Raw genomic sequence first — 17258 nt, 5'->3', positions numbered from 1 at the left:
AGCAAAAAAGGCGCTAAGGAGGATGAAGCTAGAATGATGGTGCTCGGGCGATGGCGACAATGATGGCGGCGGGTTTTTGAGAACTAGGGTTTAAAGGCAAGAGCTGGGCGACAAGGGAAAGGAAGATAAAAGGTCTTTAAATAGATTTCTCAGTGATACAAACGGCCCATAAGGCCCGTTAAAGCACAGCGTGGGAACGCAACGGTCCATTTACCGACGCAGCTAAAACGATGGAGGGCACGAATCCACACAACGGTACAAACCAACGGGCAGATTTCAGACTTATCCGCACAGCACCATAGCAGGGTTATCAGATAACCACAAGAACAACTCGTTGAACCAAGAAGAAAGAAAGGGCTACCTCACGAGGAACAAAAGAACCCGGTTATGTAAGAAAGAACTCGGTAGTCTCATGAATGACAGGGATCACAACAGAAAAGTCAAAGACAACTCAGAAGACAAGATTCGTTACATTACAAGCGACTTCAAAAATAGAAGATTACAAATCTTACAAGACCCAACGAACTCGGCACCACGAAAAGCAAAGTAGCAAAGAGGAACACAGACACGACTAGGCTCTGGAACGACTACGTGTCCCAAATTGCTACTCGGAAGGATAGACCGCCATCAGCTACACTGTTTTCTTCAAAGGACGGACGCAGTGCATCCAAGGCAGAAATCGGCAGCACGGCAGGGCAACATGGAGCAGAGAAGGCCGGCGGGCATCTGTCTACCCAAGACCGATGTGATGCTGGATATGGTGTTGATCTGCACCGGACGGTCTCAAGACAGGCGACGAGGATCAACCCAGAACTGCCGGATGAAGGAACGAAGCCCACATCACAAGACTTCCTCCAACTACCACCACGTACATCCTGGCACAATGCTGTCGCGGGATTAGCCTACCTCTAATCCCTATCACAAGACTTCCTCCAGCTACGACAAGAAACACAGGAACTACAAAATACGCCCGGGGGCTGCTCTACTTCACAAACTACCATGTTCACAACCGCGAAGGTTTCAACAGAATGTCTAATGGATGAAAACAAGCACTCCGGGACAGTATTTATAGGCCAAAGGATCGGCGCACATGGACCAGGAGTACCAACGAAATAAGCCTAACAAAGGACACAGTGAAAAGACATGACTCAATAATGGATGACTCAGGCGAGAAGAAACGGTACTCGAAGACGGGCATATTCGGAAGAATATACCAGCACAGTACAACCCGTGAACAAAAGGCATTTACACTCAACCACCACCACACAACTACATCTGACAACAGCAGACTATCAAAAGAATACGCCAAGACCTCGCATCCGAGTTCTTCCTGAACAAAACAACACGGATATACGCTCGGGGGCTCGGCCAGCATCATAGCTTAATCAACACTAAGCTAGGGAGCTCGGCCTTCATTTTCAACTACTCCTGGAGGCTCGGAACCAAAGACAAAGGACCAAGAATACAAGACACATCAAGACTCTTCATCCAACCTCTTTTCTAAAAAAAGAAGAACTTGGAGAAAGCAGGATACATAACCATAGAATTTTTTGAAGACAAGAATCTGGACCCTCCAACTTTTGCAAAGCAAAAGCAAGAGGCTCGGGGGCTACACTCAGTGAGTGCAATTTTTACAAAAAATTGCACCCAACCAAAAAGAACCCGGACATAAGCTCGGAGGCTGCATGCCGCGTAACTACTCGGATGATGAAATAATCCAAGTCTCGGGAACTACTTCAGAACACAAATTTTAAAACAACATAAAGGATCAAGACCCTCCAACTTTTTGTTCCAAATAGCAAGAGGCTCGGGGGCTACACTCAGTGAGTGCACTTTTTCTTCGAAAAAGCGCACGTCACCAAAAGACTTCCTCAACGCAGACCACTTCAAGACATTACGACAAAAAGAACCCGGAACGAGCCATATTCGAGTTCTTTTTCATAAAACTTCAACGAACAATCAGAGCAACTTCAAGACAAGATCCTCCAGCTCCTTGTTCCAAATAGCAAGAGGCTCGGGGGCTACAACCAGATGGATGTACTTTTTTCAAAAAGCACTCACCACTCGAAGATTCCAAGAAGCGCTACAAGGTTTCACTCCAGAAAGCACTCGGATGACATTTTGTTCCTACTCAACAAGACTTGAAAGAGCAAAGCGAGACTTTCAGAGCTCAACCATGAAGTGCTCGGGGGCTTGTCGATGCGGGACCCACAGGATACCCCGCAAGGGAGAGAGAAGATCTAGTCCAACTAGGATTCTTCCCATGTAATCTTAGTAGTAGAACTATTAAGTAATCCTACCAGGAAATCTCATTGTAAACCGACTAGGACTCTGGCCTCCTGACTATATAAAGGAGGACAGGGCTCCTGAGGCAGAGAGACGACAATTATACAACACAACACTTGACAATCAATCCAACGCAAAGGCTAAAGCCGACTGGACGTAAGGTTATTACTCGATCTAAGATCGAGGGCCTGAACCAGGATAAATCGGCTGTCTCTCGCGTTAACCATCGAGTTCGGCATACGCCGAAGCCCGAACATACTGCCCTGGGTACCCCCGTGGCAGGCTATCGGTGGTGAAACATCGACAGTGTGCCCGATGGAACCGAGTAATCTAGTGTTCTCCCTTGAGTGCTTAGTGTCTAATGTAAGACAAGCACTCCCGTGAGGCATTAAATTAGACGGTTCTGCCACAAAACGTAACACCGCACTTGACTTGATTTGAGATATGACTCAACTCAGTTTTGTCTTTTGTTTAAACTTTGTTGATACTAGTTTCTATCAACAGTATTGATGCAAGGCTATCATGGTTTTGAATTTTGGCCCATGCTAACATTTTTCTCATCAATTGATGGGTGATAGGTTTTTGTCCATGAGTTGCAAGACAAGAATTTAGATATCCCTACTTTTATATAATGCATATTGTTGCCTTTTTAGGTCACTCCACAAATACTTCTCTTTTTTTGGAACAGTAAGGTAGAGACCTACTGATATGAGTGCAGATTTCACGTCCAAGGTTTCCAGTATACCCATTACCATTAGCCAATTCAGCATGTTGCAGTGTTTAAAAAATCGTAAAAATGGCTCGTGTAGGTAGTACACAGTGATGGAGCATGAGTGCGTGACCGAATATCAAGGGGAGGCTAATCCACTAATAAACATTATTGTCCTAATCTCTATAGTAAGCACTACAGCATGTGTGTTCATGAAAATAAAGAGTGATTTAGAACAAGGATTTCCTAGCATTAGTATATATCTTGGTGGCGCCTGACAACCGAGTATTGTGCCAATTGGTGACATGTCGCTGGCTTGCTACTCTGTTGAGACTTGCGGTCTCAGACAGTGGGGAATTGATAGGGGCCTCCGCCCGATGAGTGCAATAATCGGGTGGAGGCTTTGGATGAGTTGGCACGGCGAGTGGGCGTGTAAGGGAGTGACACGCAATGCAGTGGTTTGATTAATATCTTCACCAACCTCCTATACTGTTACAAGTGTTCCCTATTTATAGGGCTCAACTACCACTTTTACAGAGTTTACAATAGTACCCTTCAACTGCTACAGTACATTCTCGAAATATTCCACTACTCGCCCTTCCTCTCGGTGGTAATCTTGTCATGCCGCCCTCAGGTACTGGGCCTGCGCGATCAGCCGGCCCATCAGGCCTCAGGATTCGGCGAGGGGCCTTTGGACCTCCGCCGTCGGTCTCCGCCCCATCAGACCTCAGGATTCGGCGACGGGCCTTTGGACCTCCGCCGTCGGTCTCCGCCCCATCGGGCCTCAGGATTCGGCGAAGGGCCTTTAGGCCTCCGCCATCGGTCTCCGCCCCTGGGATGCCGAGGCCGCAGACCCCCGACGCCTAGTATTGCCGTCCTCCTGCTTGGGTCTCTGTCCCTATGAGCGAAGGCCGAATCGGCGCGCCCGTGCCGTCCACGAGCGCCTTCCTCTGGTTACCTGCACACCCTCCGCCCGAAGACGCCTATGAGCTAACCGGGCGGAGGCTGCGCCAGGGTCACCGACAGCATCCTGCAAGCAGTCTGAGAAACCGCCATCTTTCTGGGTCTGGAGGCGTGGTAGCTGGGCCTTTGCTTAGGTAGTTGGTCGAAGACGTCTTTGCGAACTGCTGGCCACGTAGGTCTCCGCCACTCTCGGATGCCGTGTTACAACAGTTCCCCCCCTTTTAAGACCATGGTCCGTCCGAGCGTGTCGTGAGCTCAAAACGCCCTAAGCAAGGACGTCCACGGGGGCGGAGACTGCGCGTAGTCACGTCTCCGACCGATCCCCATAGGTTCCCCCCTGGCCTGCTCTGGCGTGGCCGCTGGTCTTGTCATAGTAGCCGTTAGGCTGCAAAACTAGCCGTTGTCCTACGCTGTGGCCATTTACGCCGTATTGCTTTCCGTTATATACCTTGCAGCTTCTCCGGAGATGACCGTTGGGCGGCAGGCGAATTCTCCGGAGATGACCGTTGTACGGCGGGAGCCGAACCACCCGCCCGCGGCCTATATAAGGGCGGGGTCCCCCCCGCACTGCTCATTCGCTTTCCTTGCCTCTGAGAAATCGCTCTCTGCTCTCTTTGCTTTCGCCTGAGCTGCCTTCACGCGTTCCGTCTTTCCGCTTGCGTCTTCCGCCTAGGCTACCGCCGCAGTGGCTTTCTTTTCCGCCTCCGCCCATACTCGCTGGCCCGCCTTCTTCGGACCCTATCGCCACCTTCTCGGCGTTAGGGCCGCTGGCTGGAGTGCACGCTTTGAGGAGTGCATGCTTGCCTCCGCCTTCGCGTTGGAATTTGAAAAGCTAGTGGAGGAGGATTTGGGGAGTGTCTCCACGTCCGTCGGAGACCTGATCGCTATGGATTCTAGAGATATGGCGATAAAGTCATGGGATTTCAGCCCCTCCTCCATTACTGAAGAGGCGGTCGTGGAGATGTTGATGGAATCGTATTTTCCTTCTTCGAGGGTAAAGATCCCTCCGCCCGGCCAGACCATTCCGGAGCCGGAGGAGGGATATGCGGTGGTGTTTCGGGACTTCTTCACCTGCGGCCTCCGACTTCCTAACATCCCCTTCCTCCACCGGGTGTTGGAGACTTTCAATGTTCAGCTCCATCATCTGACTCCTACTGCCTTCCTCACTCTCAGCAAATTCTGCTGGGCATGTGTTTCTTATGGCGCCAAGCCAGATGTGGACACCTTCTGCGCTTACTACGAGCTGCAGAAGCAGCCAAAGAAGAAGGAGATGTGGGAGGGCAAGGAGGTGGAGGTGATCTACCAGTATGGTAGTTGCACCTTCATGTCAAAGAGGAACCAAGGTGTAGACCGCCTGGAGATTTCTTTTTGCCAGAAAGGCAAATGGGACCACGGCTGGCTTGAGCAGTGGTTCTACGTGAAGACCTATGGGGTCCACAGCACTACCGAGGATGGTGCAGAGGTCGTGGAGTATCCATTGACTTCAAGAATGGAGGTGATGGCGCCACATACGCGCGTGGATCCGTCAGAGGAGATGTCTCCAGCGAGGAAGGCTTGCGACCGGGCTTTTGCGGTGGCGTGCCGCTACTCCGGGGGCCGTGACCTGGTGGAGGAGATTATGGCCTCCAACTACTGGCCCCTGGGCAGAGACAACCCAGCCTTTCAGCTAGAAAAGGTGAAGGTTCCCGTTTTTGGGCCGAAGGCCGGGATTCCTTTCCCCTGCTTTGGCCGGTCTTTGGGGGAGGGGGTGACGGAGGATAGCTTCGTTGCCGATGTTGAGGAGGCCACTGTCGGGTTGGTTGGCAAAATTTCTGAGCATGAGTACACATCTCAAAGAGCCATGGCAGGTACCATGCCGCGGCTCAATCGAGTTTTGAGGAGCTCGGGATCGTCTACCGGGAGCGCGAGGTTCCCGCCGAGGTCCTGGCTTCGATTGACAAGAAGAAGAAGAAGACGTCCGCGAAGAATGTTACGATGGAGGCCGAGTCCAAGAAGAGGAAGGGCGCCGCTGTTGCTCAGGCGCCTACAAAAAAGAAGAAGAAGACCAGTGCTCTGGTGATCGCGCTGGCCGCGTCCTCGGTCGGTAGTGCGGGCATTGCCTCCGCCGGCAGTGAAGATGTTTAGAGCTCCTCCGTCCTGTCAGTGGACATGCAGGTCACGAGCGGCGGGGTTCGTGGCTCTCCTGTAGCTCCGTCACGCCCTGCGCGCGGCGCTTTGAGCGGTGCGGAGCTTCTGGAGGCTAGCGCTGCTCCGGCGCGCTCCTTGCACAATGCTGTGAGTGTCGCCGAACAGCCGGAGGCTAGCGCCACCGATCCTATGCCTGACATTTTTGGTGGGCTGTATTCAAGTTCTGAAGAGGGCGTGGAGGTTGTCTTGGAGCACGCTCATTCGTCTCCCGCTGTTGTTGTGCCATCTCCCACCATTGTTGCGCCTTCTCTCGCGTCGAAGGCCGTGCTAGCTGAGCAGGCCCTGGCGGCTCGGTCTTCTTTGAGCCCTCCACCCGCCAGGCCGCTGGCTGAGGAGAGCCGGCCCTTTAGGCCTTCGCCGCATGATGGGGTGGAGACTTCTATCCTGGGGGCTCGGCAGGCGGCCTAGCCTTGGCTTTTTATGAGTTTGTTTGGCGCACATTTTTGTGTTTACTGTCTTCGCCCGGTTTATTTGTTTATGTATTCTATCAAGTGCTAATACTGTGTACTTGTTGCTTTGTAGGTGATGTCATGGCTGGACTCCTCAACCCAAAGGAGCGAGCGGCCGCTGCCAGCGTTGGGTTTGGTCCGGGGCAGCCGAGGCCGATAGCACCGGGTCCGAGTGAGTATAGAGTGTTTTTATCTTACTCGTCTTTTGGCCTATTGTTATTGCCTATTTCTGATCGGCCCTCTGACCTGAGTTGTTGTTGTTGTTGTTTTTTTTTGCTACGCAGGCTCCTCCGACACTTCTATCTCAGGTTGGGAAGATTGCTATCTTGGGGTTCTTGGAGACGTCGGAGGTGGTCTCTGGCAGTTGGTGTATTTATTGTGAGATTTGCTTTTCTCACCTTATGGTTTTGTGTTTGTTTGTTCTTCTTTGAACAGATCGCTTCAAACAGCGTCTGAGGGACATGGATTTCTTCCAACTTCTCCGTGTTCATCTAGAACACCAGAGCTTGGTGCGTCTTTGGTGGTTTGCCTTTTTTGGTGTATGTTTGCCTTTAGACTTGTTTTTGTTTTTATTGCTGATCGCCTTGGTCTTCTTCTTTCTGATCGTAGGGGTATCACACGACCGTTGTTATGGAAGAGCGCTGCACTCACGAGGTCTTCGACCGAGATACTACGATTGAAGCGCTCAAGGCGGAGAATGAGCGCCTGGAAGGTGAAAAAGGGGGTTTGGCCAACTCCCTTGTAGCTCTCCACCTTTCTCTGGCGGAGAAGGAACAAGAAAAGGAGGCTTTGAGGGCCGATCTCGCCAAGGCCCGGGATGCAGAAGTTTTGTCCGCCGAGCAGGACCGCAGGGCAAACGAGTTGGCCGAGGGTCTTCGACGAGAGCTGGCCTCTGAGAAGGAATCTGCAGCTGCGGTGGGGGAGCAGCTGTCTTTGATGACGAGGCATTTGGACTCGGTCAAGGGGGTCCTTGCTTCAACCGTTGGCCATTACCGGGCCATCATCGCCGAGTTCGGAGGTGAAACCTCCGCTCCTCCGGAGGAAGACAGCGTCTACGCCCTCGCCTCCTAGCTAAAGCATCACCTTGCGAAGCTCCCCGGTCTGATCAATGGCTGCACGGACTACGGGGCGCTGGCAGGAGTAGCAAATTACGCCAAGCTTTTGGTGCACGGTGGGTGTACGCATACCTAAAGTATTCTAGAGGGAGCGCTGCTGGGCCCGGAGGAGCTTGGTGAGACTTCTCTTGGTTTGCGAAAAACCTTGAGAAATTTCATTGGGTACTTTTGGGCTCCATTTGGGAGACCTGCTGCCCAGAAACTGGTGGAGGAAAAGAGGGCGAAGGTATTTCTAGTCTTTGTAGCCGCTATTTTTCTCTCCTTGCTTTTTTGCGAAGCTGCAAAGGCTTTCATTGCCTGTGCCACTGACATTTTAGCCTGTGCTATAGGGTGCGCAGAAGAGTCTTACGGGCAGGCATCCGCTAGTTCCGTGCTTGGCGACCGCGGGCGGTGCCTCCGCCACCGATGGCGCTCTGGTGGGCGCTACGATCGGCGGTGGTGATGGTCGGAGGCCGTAGGCGCCATCCCCGCCCACACTTGATGCGGGCTCCGTTCCAGGGACTTCTGCTACGGCTGAGGCGTCGGAGGTCTAGGATCTTTGTAGGACTTAGCTGTTTTGACTTGTATATTGTAGTCCAGTTGGGCTCTTGTAAATAAAGTTTCTTTTGTTCTGAATGATTTTGTGTAAAATTTTAATCTTGCGCAGGTTCCAAATCGGGAGCCTACACAAGATGTTGCGCCTTTGACTCTCTACAACGACAGTATTTATGTGAGCAGAGAGCTTTGGGAGTATTGGCGCTCGGCCTTTCCCCACAGTGTTGCGCGCAATGTGTTTGAGTCGGTTAAGTTTGACATAGACGACGAGCGCGCTGGGTTTACTCACGTGCTTGCTTGGCGTGGGCCTCCGCCACAATAGTTTAGATTTTATTGTAAGTTTGTGTCCTGTAAGAATGCTACTTGACGTTTTATGGAATACAAAACAGGTTCACTTTCTTGATTGTTTGTGCGAGGGCTTATGTCTGTTGTGCTAGTTTACATATCTCGTCTAGTCCCAAGCTTGCACACCATGGGCCTTTGCTTGGGCGAACATGCGTGATATAGAGGTGGTGGCCAGGACCTCTGCCCCATGTTCTCTCCTTCTCTTTGCTTGCTTGATGGCCGGGGTAGAAGTGTTGGCAGTTTTTTGGTCGGCGGAGGCGTACTTGAAGTCTACCTGGCGAGGCTTGCTGAATCGGTGTGTAATCCGATAGGAGGTTTGGCGTGGCTTGTGCAGACGGCGGAGACTTTTGGTATTTCTTTAGCTAGGTGTTTTAGCTGTCTGGTGGTATGGGCCTTCGATGTTGCACACCCATGGGACATGTTTCATTTGTGGAGATGGCAGGTTAGGTCTCCGGCGTCAGGGGGATGTTACGAGATTTTGTGCGATATCCCCCCTCTTCCATAGGCCTGCACTGTTCATCACTGTGTCGTAGTTCCTGTCTCTTTTCCCACTGTCTCCAACCGTCTACTGGTGCCTCTGATTTTACGAGTTTTCGTACAATATCTACGGCCAACTTAGATATCTAAGGAGACCCCTGCCTCCATGGCCATTGTTGTGGCTTGTGCTTGTGCTCTGCCTTCTTCCCCCCTTGCGCCTTATGCTGACTGAGGTTTTAAGGGCGTGGGGGGAACCCATTTTATAGCGGGGTGGTGGCTTTTGGTTGTTAAATTTTTGGTACGTTGTTTGTTGGAACGTATCTTGGCTTTAATGGCCTATATCTTGCTTGAATTATTCGTGCCTTTTGAGATCTTTTGAAGTAAATAGGCCTAGTGCCTAAGTGATAGGGTTTTGTCAGACCTTTTCCTCATTTTGCTGTTTTCGATGGCGGAGACCTTCTTCCTGGTTCTAGCGCCATAATGGTGTTGCCCCTGATGCTTGGGGTGGTTTTTTGTTAAGGTCAGAGGCCTGTTTGGCCGAGGTTGTTTTTACCTTGATGCCTGAATTTGTTCAGGTCTTCATCAAGCGGAGGCCTGTTTGGCCAAGGTTGTTTTTGCCTTGATGCCTGAATCTGGTCAGGTCTTCGTCAAGGGTTAGAGTCCTGTTTGGCCAAGGTGGTTTCTACCTTGATGCCTGACTCTGGACAGGTCTTTGTCAAGGTCGAAGGCCTATTTGGCCAAGGTGGTTTCTGCCTTGATGCCTGAATTTGGACAGGTCTTTGTCAAGGTCGAAGGCCTGTTTGGCCAAGGTGGTTTCTGCCTTGATGCCTGAATTTGGACAGGTCTTTGTCAAGGTCGAAGGCCTGTTTGGCCAAGGTGGTTTCTGCCTTGATGCGTGACTCTGGATAGGTCTTTGTCAAGGTCGAAGGCCTGTTTGGCCAAGGTGGTTTCTGCCTTGATGCCTGAATTTGGACAGGTCTTTGTCAAGGTCGAAGGCCTGTTTGGCCAAGGTGGTTTCTGCCTTGATGCCTGAATTTGGATATGTTTTTGTCAAGGTCGAAGGCCTATTTGGCCATAGAGGTCGTTTCAAATTACCAATGCCTGAGGTCGGCGCTTTGAAAGGACCTATGCTTATTTTTGTTCACCGAATATTGCGGCGCCAGAGCTGGCCGCTTTTGGTTTTAGACTTTTCAAGCGTTCTTTTGGGGAATTACCTCTTTATACTTCTAGAGGATTTTTACATTGAGCCTACCTCGTTAAAAACCTCACCTCCGCTTGGAGTTCCCCTGTGAGGAAAAGAGTATAGGCTCTTTTACATTTTTTGGGTTGAAGAAAAAAGAGCTGAAAGGTAAATGAACGGAGGGGCCTCCGCTTATTATTTGCGGAGGTTGCCCTTTGGTACATTGCCTAGATGTAGTATCTGTGGAGGCTGTCAATATTCCAGGTGTGGGTTGTCATGACACCTTCGTTGTCGGTCAAGTGGAAAGAGCCAGGGCGGCCTGCTGTCGTTGCTGTGTATGGGCCTTCCCATTTCGGTTGCAGTTTGCCAACAAGTTGTGCGTTGGGTTTTCTTCTGAGTATGAGGTCTCCGTGTTTTATGTCTGTCCTTACCACCTGAGAGTCTCTCCACTTCTTGGTTTGGGACTGATATTTTGCAATGTTTTCGACTGCTTCTAGTCTTATGGCTTCTATTGTTTCTTTTGCATATTCTTCATCTTGCAACATTAGTTGTCTCATTGTGCGGAGGCTTTCATGCTTGATTTCTTCTGGCATGATGTCCTCTTCTCCATAAAGCAGTTTGAATGGTGTGAATCCTGTTGTTCTTGAGATAGATGTATTGTGTGACCAAATCACTCTGGGTAATTCATCTACCCATTTTCCTTTGCGTAGGCCCAGCAATGTTTTTGATATTGCTGAAAACACTATTCTGTTTGCTCTTTCCACAGCACCATTGGACTCTGGGTGGTATACTGAGGCGAAGGCTAGTTTTGTCCTAATGCTTTTGCAGAATTCTTTGAAGTTCTCTGAATCAAATTGTTTTCCATTGTCTACTGTCAGAATCCTCGGTACACCGAATCTACAAATGATGTTTTGCCACAAGAATTTTCTGACAGTTTCTAAGGTTATCTTCGCCAGTGGCTTTGCTTCTATCCATCTTGTAAAATATTCTACTGCCACTATTGTGAATCTGTTTCCTCCTTGGGATGGTGGTAATGGGCCGACCAGGTCCATACCCCATCTTTGTAGCGGCCATGTCGGAGGTATAAGCTAGGTCTCCGACGATGGTTTTGACTGCCCGGGAGAGAATGTTTGGCATGCTTTGCATGTTCTGACTGTCTGCTCTGCATCTTGTATGTGTGTTGGCCAATAAAAGCCTTGCCTTATTGCCTTTGTTGATAATGCTCTAGAGCCAATGTGCGACCCGTAAATTCCTGAGTGTATTTCTTGAAGCAACTCTATGCCTTCGCTTTGCGATATGCATTTGAGGAGAGGCTGGACTACTCATTTCTTGTATAGTACACCATCTATGATTGTGTAATTTCTTGCCCTGGCCTGTATTCTTACTGCTTTTGCTTTATCTTCTTCGGTGGATTTGCCTTCTAAGAATTCTGTTATCGCCTTTCTCTAATCTTCATTTTGCAGGTGTAGTATGGGCTTAGGTGCCTTAGATGTCTTCGCAGTTGCCGAAGACTTTAGGATCTAGTAAAAAGTGTTTGGTGGTAGTGGCAGATTATTTGCCACAGCTTTTGCTAGTTCATCTGCCTCTACATTTTCTGATCTTGGGATGTGCTTCAGGGTGAATCCCTCGAATCTCCGCTCCAAATTTTTTACAACGGATAGGTATTTGATGAGTTCTGGCTCTCTTGCTGTGTATTCTTTCTCTACTTGGCCAATAACCACTTGAGAATCTATTTTGACTGTCAATGTTTTTGCCCCTAGGGCCTTTGCTTTACTGAGCGCTAGGATCAGGCCTTCATATTCTTCTATGTTGTTTGTTGATTTGAACTCTAGCCTTGCTGCATATTTCAGTCTGACGCTGGAGGGTGCCGTTAGGATGGCGGAGGCTCCTACTCCGGCTTGGCCCTAGGCTCCATCCGTAAATGCTATCTAGCCTTGAGTGGTTGGTTGTACCTTGGGCTCTGTCGGAGGTGTCCAATCTGCTACAAAATTGACTAGTGCTTGTGATTTGATTGCTGTTCTGGGGACATACGAGATACCAAACTATGATAGCTCTATAGCCCATTTGCCTATTCTGCTAGAGGCTTCTTTGTTTCTGAGCAAGTCTTGCAGTGGCAGCGATGTTGGAACTGAGATTTCGTGGGCTTGGAAATAATGCTTTAGTTTTCTTGATGCCATCAGCACTGCGTAGGCAACTTTTTCTACCTCGGTGTAGTTTAGCTTGGCTCCGGACAGTGCTTCTGAGATAAAATAAACTGGCTTTTGAGTTTTGCCTGATTCTTTTTCCAGCTCGTGAACTAAGACTGCGCTGACTGCATGGTCGGAGGCCGCCACATATAGCAATAGGTGGCTGTCTGATTCTAGGACGAAGACCACCAGTGAGTTTGCCAGATACTCTTTCAAGTTATGAAATGCCTCCAACTGCTTGGACCCCCACTCGAAGTTGTCTCCGCCCCTCAAGGCTTGGAAGAAGGGTAGGTTGTGTTCTGCTGATTTTGAGATGAATCTGTTGAGCGATGCTATTCTTCCTATCAGCTTTTGCACTTCTTTCTTGTTTTTGGGTTCTGCCATTGTCATTATTGCTTTGGTTTTGTCTGGGTTCGCTTTGATGCCTTCACTGCTTATGATGTATCCGAGCATCTTCCCTTTTGTGACTCCAAAGATACATTTTTCTGGGTTGAGGTGGAGGCCAGCTGTCCTGAGGTTGGCGAAGGTCTCCTATAAGTCGGAGACATGATCATCCTTGTTCTTGCTCATGACCACTATGTCGTCGACGTAGGCTATGATGTTTCTATCTAGTTGTGAGCCCAAAACTTCCTTTGTCATTCTAGCAAAGGTTGCTCCGGCATTTTTGAGGCCCTCCGGCATTCTGGTGTAGCAAAATGTCCAGAATGGAGTGGTGAAACTTGTCTTGTCTTCGTCTTCTTTTTTCATCCAGATTTGGTGATACCCAGAGAAACAGTCGAGGAGAGAAAACCTCTAGCATCTGGCTACCTTGTCGACGGAGGCATCTATTCTTGGCAATGGGAAAGGGTCTTTTTTGCAAGCTTTGTTCAGATCTGTGAAATCTATGCACATTCTCATTTTGCCATTCTTCTTTGGTACCAGTACTATGTTTGCAAGCCATTCTGAATACTTGACTTCCCTGATGACTTTTGCATCTAGCAATCTTTGCACCTCCGCCTTTGTTGCCAGGATTCTATCCTCCGACATTTTTCTCTGTTTCTGCTTTCTTGGTCTCATGTTTTCATTGATATCTAGTTCATGCTGTATGATGTCCCTGCTGACTCCCTAGAGGTCGGAGGCTGACCAGGCGAAGATGTCTTTGTTTTTTACTAGAGTTTCCATGAGCTCTTCCTCCTCTGCTTTGCTTAATTCTGAGCTGATTGTTACTTTTCTATTTGGTAACTCCCTTTCTAGAGGGGTCACCTTTGTCTCTTCTTGACCGGCCATATCTGTTTTTCCTCTGGGCATATCCAGAGGCTCTAGTTCTTTGTCTGCCGACTCGACTGCATTGATGTTTCTTTGGGCTCTATAGATTGCTTTTTCTATGTTTCTTACTTCTTTCTAGCTGCCTCGGACTGTGATAATACCATGGAGTGCTGGTATTTTCATGCACAAGTAGGCCATATGCAGGGCTGCGTTGAATTTGGTTGCGAATCCTCTACCCAAGATGGCATTGTATGGGTAATACAGATCAACGACGTCGAAGGTTATGTATTCGGTTCTAGCATTTGCTTGGGTTCCAAACGACACTGGGAGTGATATCTTTCCTAGTGCTTGTATCTGCTTGCCTCCAAATCCTATCAAAGGGGATTCGGAGGGCTGTAGTTGATTCCTGCTGAGCTTCATTTGGTCAAAGGTATTTGCAAAGATGATGTCTGCTGAACTGCCAGTGTCAATCAACACTCTGCTTATCTCCCATGCTGCTATGTTTGTCTTGATTACCATTGCGTCTGTGTGAGGGTAGCTTTCTAGCTAGAGATCTTCTTCTGTGAAGGTGATTGAGACTCTGGACCAATCTATGTATTTTGCTGGGCCTTGGACTACTACGTTGTTTACCAGGCGGAGGTGATCCTTTTTCTGCTTTTTCGTTTGAAACTCCATTGATGATCCTCCGGTGATTGGTAGTATCATGCCTATTGTTGGTAGTGCTCCATGAGGGTTGACTTGGTTTTCTGGGTTTGGCTCATTTTTTGGTGTTGGGGGTTGGTTGTGAGGTGGCAGTGGAGGCAGTTGCTGCATGTGCTGCTGTTGTGGCGGATGCTCGAACCAGCTTTGGTTTTGTGGTGGTGGGTTTGTTTCGAGGTAAGTTATGTGGGGAGGTTTTGGGTTTATGTAGGTCAGGCTTGCCTCCGACCTGTAGTTACCCGCCGAAGGCTGCTGCGAAGGCGCTGACCGCCATGCTGGTAGGAAGTTTGGGTAATAGGCAAAGGCCAGTGTGGAGGGATATATTTGGTTTGCGTTTAGCGCTGGGTACATTGGGCAGTACTGCTGGTGGCCAGTTGTGTAGGTGGTGTTGACCTCTCTTGCGCTCTGCTGTGTCGGAGGTTGGGCAGTCTGCTTGTTCTTCATCCTTTCCTATGTCTCTTTTGTCTCCGGACAATCTTTGGTGCTATGCCCTGTGCTTTCGCCATGAAAAACGCAATATGGCCTGCGTTGTTTCTGGTTGTGGTTTTTGTTCCAGTTTTTGCCTTGGTAACCTTGTCGACCATGGTTCCTGGTCTGGGTCTCCGGCCCTGCTGGCGCTGCCAGTTGCCCTTGTTTGGGGTAAGGTTGACCTTCGATGCTGAGCACTTGCCCCTGGCCTGGTTTCTGATTTGATGCATTCTGGTTTGTATAGCTTTTCTGGGAGTTTTTGCTGCTGTTTTACTGTCTGTTTTGACCTTGCTCCTCCAGCCTTTTCCAGAGGTCATTGTCTGATCCGCAGTATTTCTCAAACTCGTCATACAACTGCTGTATGGAAGTTGGTTTCTTTCTTCCTAGGTGTGCTGCGAACGGCTCGATTCGGAGGCCTTTGATCGCTGCTTCAATGGCGATCTCGTCTGGGACGTCTGGTGCCTTCGCCTTTAGTTGCATGAATTTCCGAAAGTAGTCGTGTAGTGTCTCTCCCTGCATTTGCTTGCACTGGAACAGATCTGTGGAAGTCAGCGACTGTGCTATTAGCCCCTTCAAATTTGCCAATATCTTGTCCTGGAGGTTCTCCCAAGAATAGACTGTGCTTGGTTTGAGCATAGAATACCAAGCCAACGCGTCGCCTTCGGCTGCAATGACAAATGACTTTGCCAAGATGGCGTCGTCTCCACTGGCGGAGGCTACTGCTGCCTCGTAACTCATAATGAACTGATGGGGGTCTGTCTTTCCGTTGAACTTTGGTAGTGTGATTGGCTTGTACGCCGTTGGCCATGGCGATTGTTGTATGCCTTCAGAGAGTAGGGACTTGGGATCGATAGGCCTCCGCATCACCTGAGATGGCATTGTGGTCGGACTGATCACTGGCAGAGGTATGGTTGCAGTTGGTGTTGCTGCGAAGGCTGGGATTGCGGAGGTTGACGCTGGTACTGCATGCTGCATACTTAGCATCTAAGCATGTAGGACTGCCAACTGCTACCTGCTTGTGCTGACGCTTGAGTAGCTTGCTGATTAGCTGTGAATGCTGCTGCTATTCTGTCCGTTTCTTGTTGCGCTCTTTGCAACTATGCTTGCAGCTGTTGCAGTTCTTGCTCGAGTGTTGTGCCTGAATTTGGTTGGGCCTCCGGATCTTGAATCTCTAGATCTTGGGGTTCTGGTGGTTGACCCTGGGCATCTGCTCGGGTGTCATCCTCCGCTGGCGAGGTTGCGTAGGTTCTACGAGTGGTGCGCCTAGGCCTTCCTCTCTGACCCGTGGTCGTTGCTGCTCTGGTTGTGGTTTTTCTTTTCCCTGCCATCGTTGGTTTGCCTTGGCCAAACCACGGTGGGCGCCAATGTTAAGACTTGCGGTCTCAGACAGTGGGGAATTGGTAGGGGCCTCCGCCCGATGAGTGCAGTAATCGGGCAGAGGCTTTGGATGAGTTGGCACGGCGAGTGGGCGTGTAAGGGAGTGACACGCAATGCAGTGGTTTCATTAATATCTTCACCAACCTCCCGTACTGTTACAAGTGTTCCCTATTTATAGGGCTCAACTACCACTTTTACAGAGTTTACAATAGTACCCTTCAACTGCTACAGTACATTCTCGGAATATTCCGCTACTCGCCCTTCCTCTCGATGGTAATCTTGTCATGCCGCCCTCAGGTACTGGGCCTGCGCGATCAGCCGGCCCATCAGGCCTCAGGATTCGGCGATGGGCCTTTGGACCTCCGCCGTCGGTCTCCGCCCCATCAGGCCTCAGGATTCGGCGACGGGCCTTTGGGCCTCCGCCGTCGGTCTCCGCCCCATCGGGCCTCAGGATTCGGCGAAGGGCCTTTAGGCCTCCGCCATCGGTCTCCGCCCCTGGGACGCCGAGGCCGCAGACCCCCGACGCCCAGTATTGCTGTCCTCCTGCTTGGGTCTCTGCCCCTACGAGCGGAGGCCGAACCGACGCGCCCGCGCCTTCCACGAGCGCCTTCCTCTGGTTACCTGCACACACACGTAGGTATCGTTGGCACTTGATTAGCCTTGCAGCGGGGCGGCCTCCGCCCCCTCCGCCCGGAGACGCCTACGAGCTAACCGGGCGGAGGCTACGCCAGGGTCACCGGCAGCGTCCTGCAAGCAGTCTGAGAAACCGTCATCTTTCTGGGTCTGGAGGCGTGGTAGCTGGGCCTTTGCTTAGGTAGTTGGTCGGAGACGTCTTTGCGAACTGCTGGCCGCGTAGGTCTCCGCCACTCTCGGAGGCCGTGTTACAACACTACTCCATGCTGCCTGTATTTTGTGCAGAACCTATGAACAGCTGGTATGACTGTTGCACCTGAGAACTGAGTACAAGAAGCAGCTAGGCATCATTGACAAAATAGGTCCTGGTGTGACAGGTTTTATCTGTTAAGCTTATTAACTGAT

General features: G+C 50.2%; 1 protein-coding gene across 1 annotated transcript in view; it reads right to left on the bottom strand.

Moving 5' to 3' along the window:
- The window catches only part of LOC136510527 (uncharacterized), a 69871-nt gene that overhangs the window by 19821 nt on the left and 32792 nt on the right, over window positions 1–17258 (bottom strand). The window lies entirely within an intron of this gene.

Source organism: Miscanthus floridulus, chromosome 16, assembly GCF_019320115.1.
Source record: "Miscanthus floridulus cultivar M001 chromosome 16, ASM1932011v1, whole genome shotgun sequence".
In the NCBI taxonomy this organism is placed as follows: domain Eukaryota; kingdom Viridiplantae; phylum Streptophyta; class Magnoliopsida; order Poales; family Poaceae; genus Miscanthus; species Miscanthus floridulus.
This window is presented reverse-complemented; position numbering and strand designations above follow the sequence as displayed.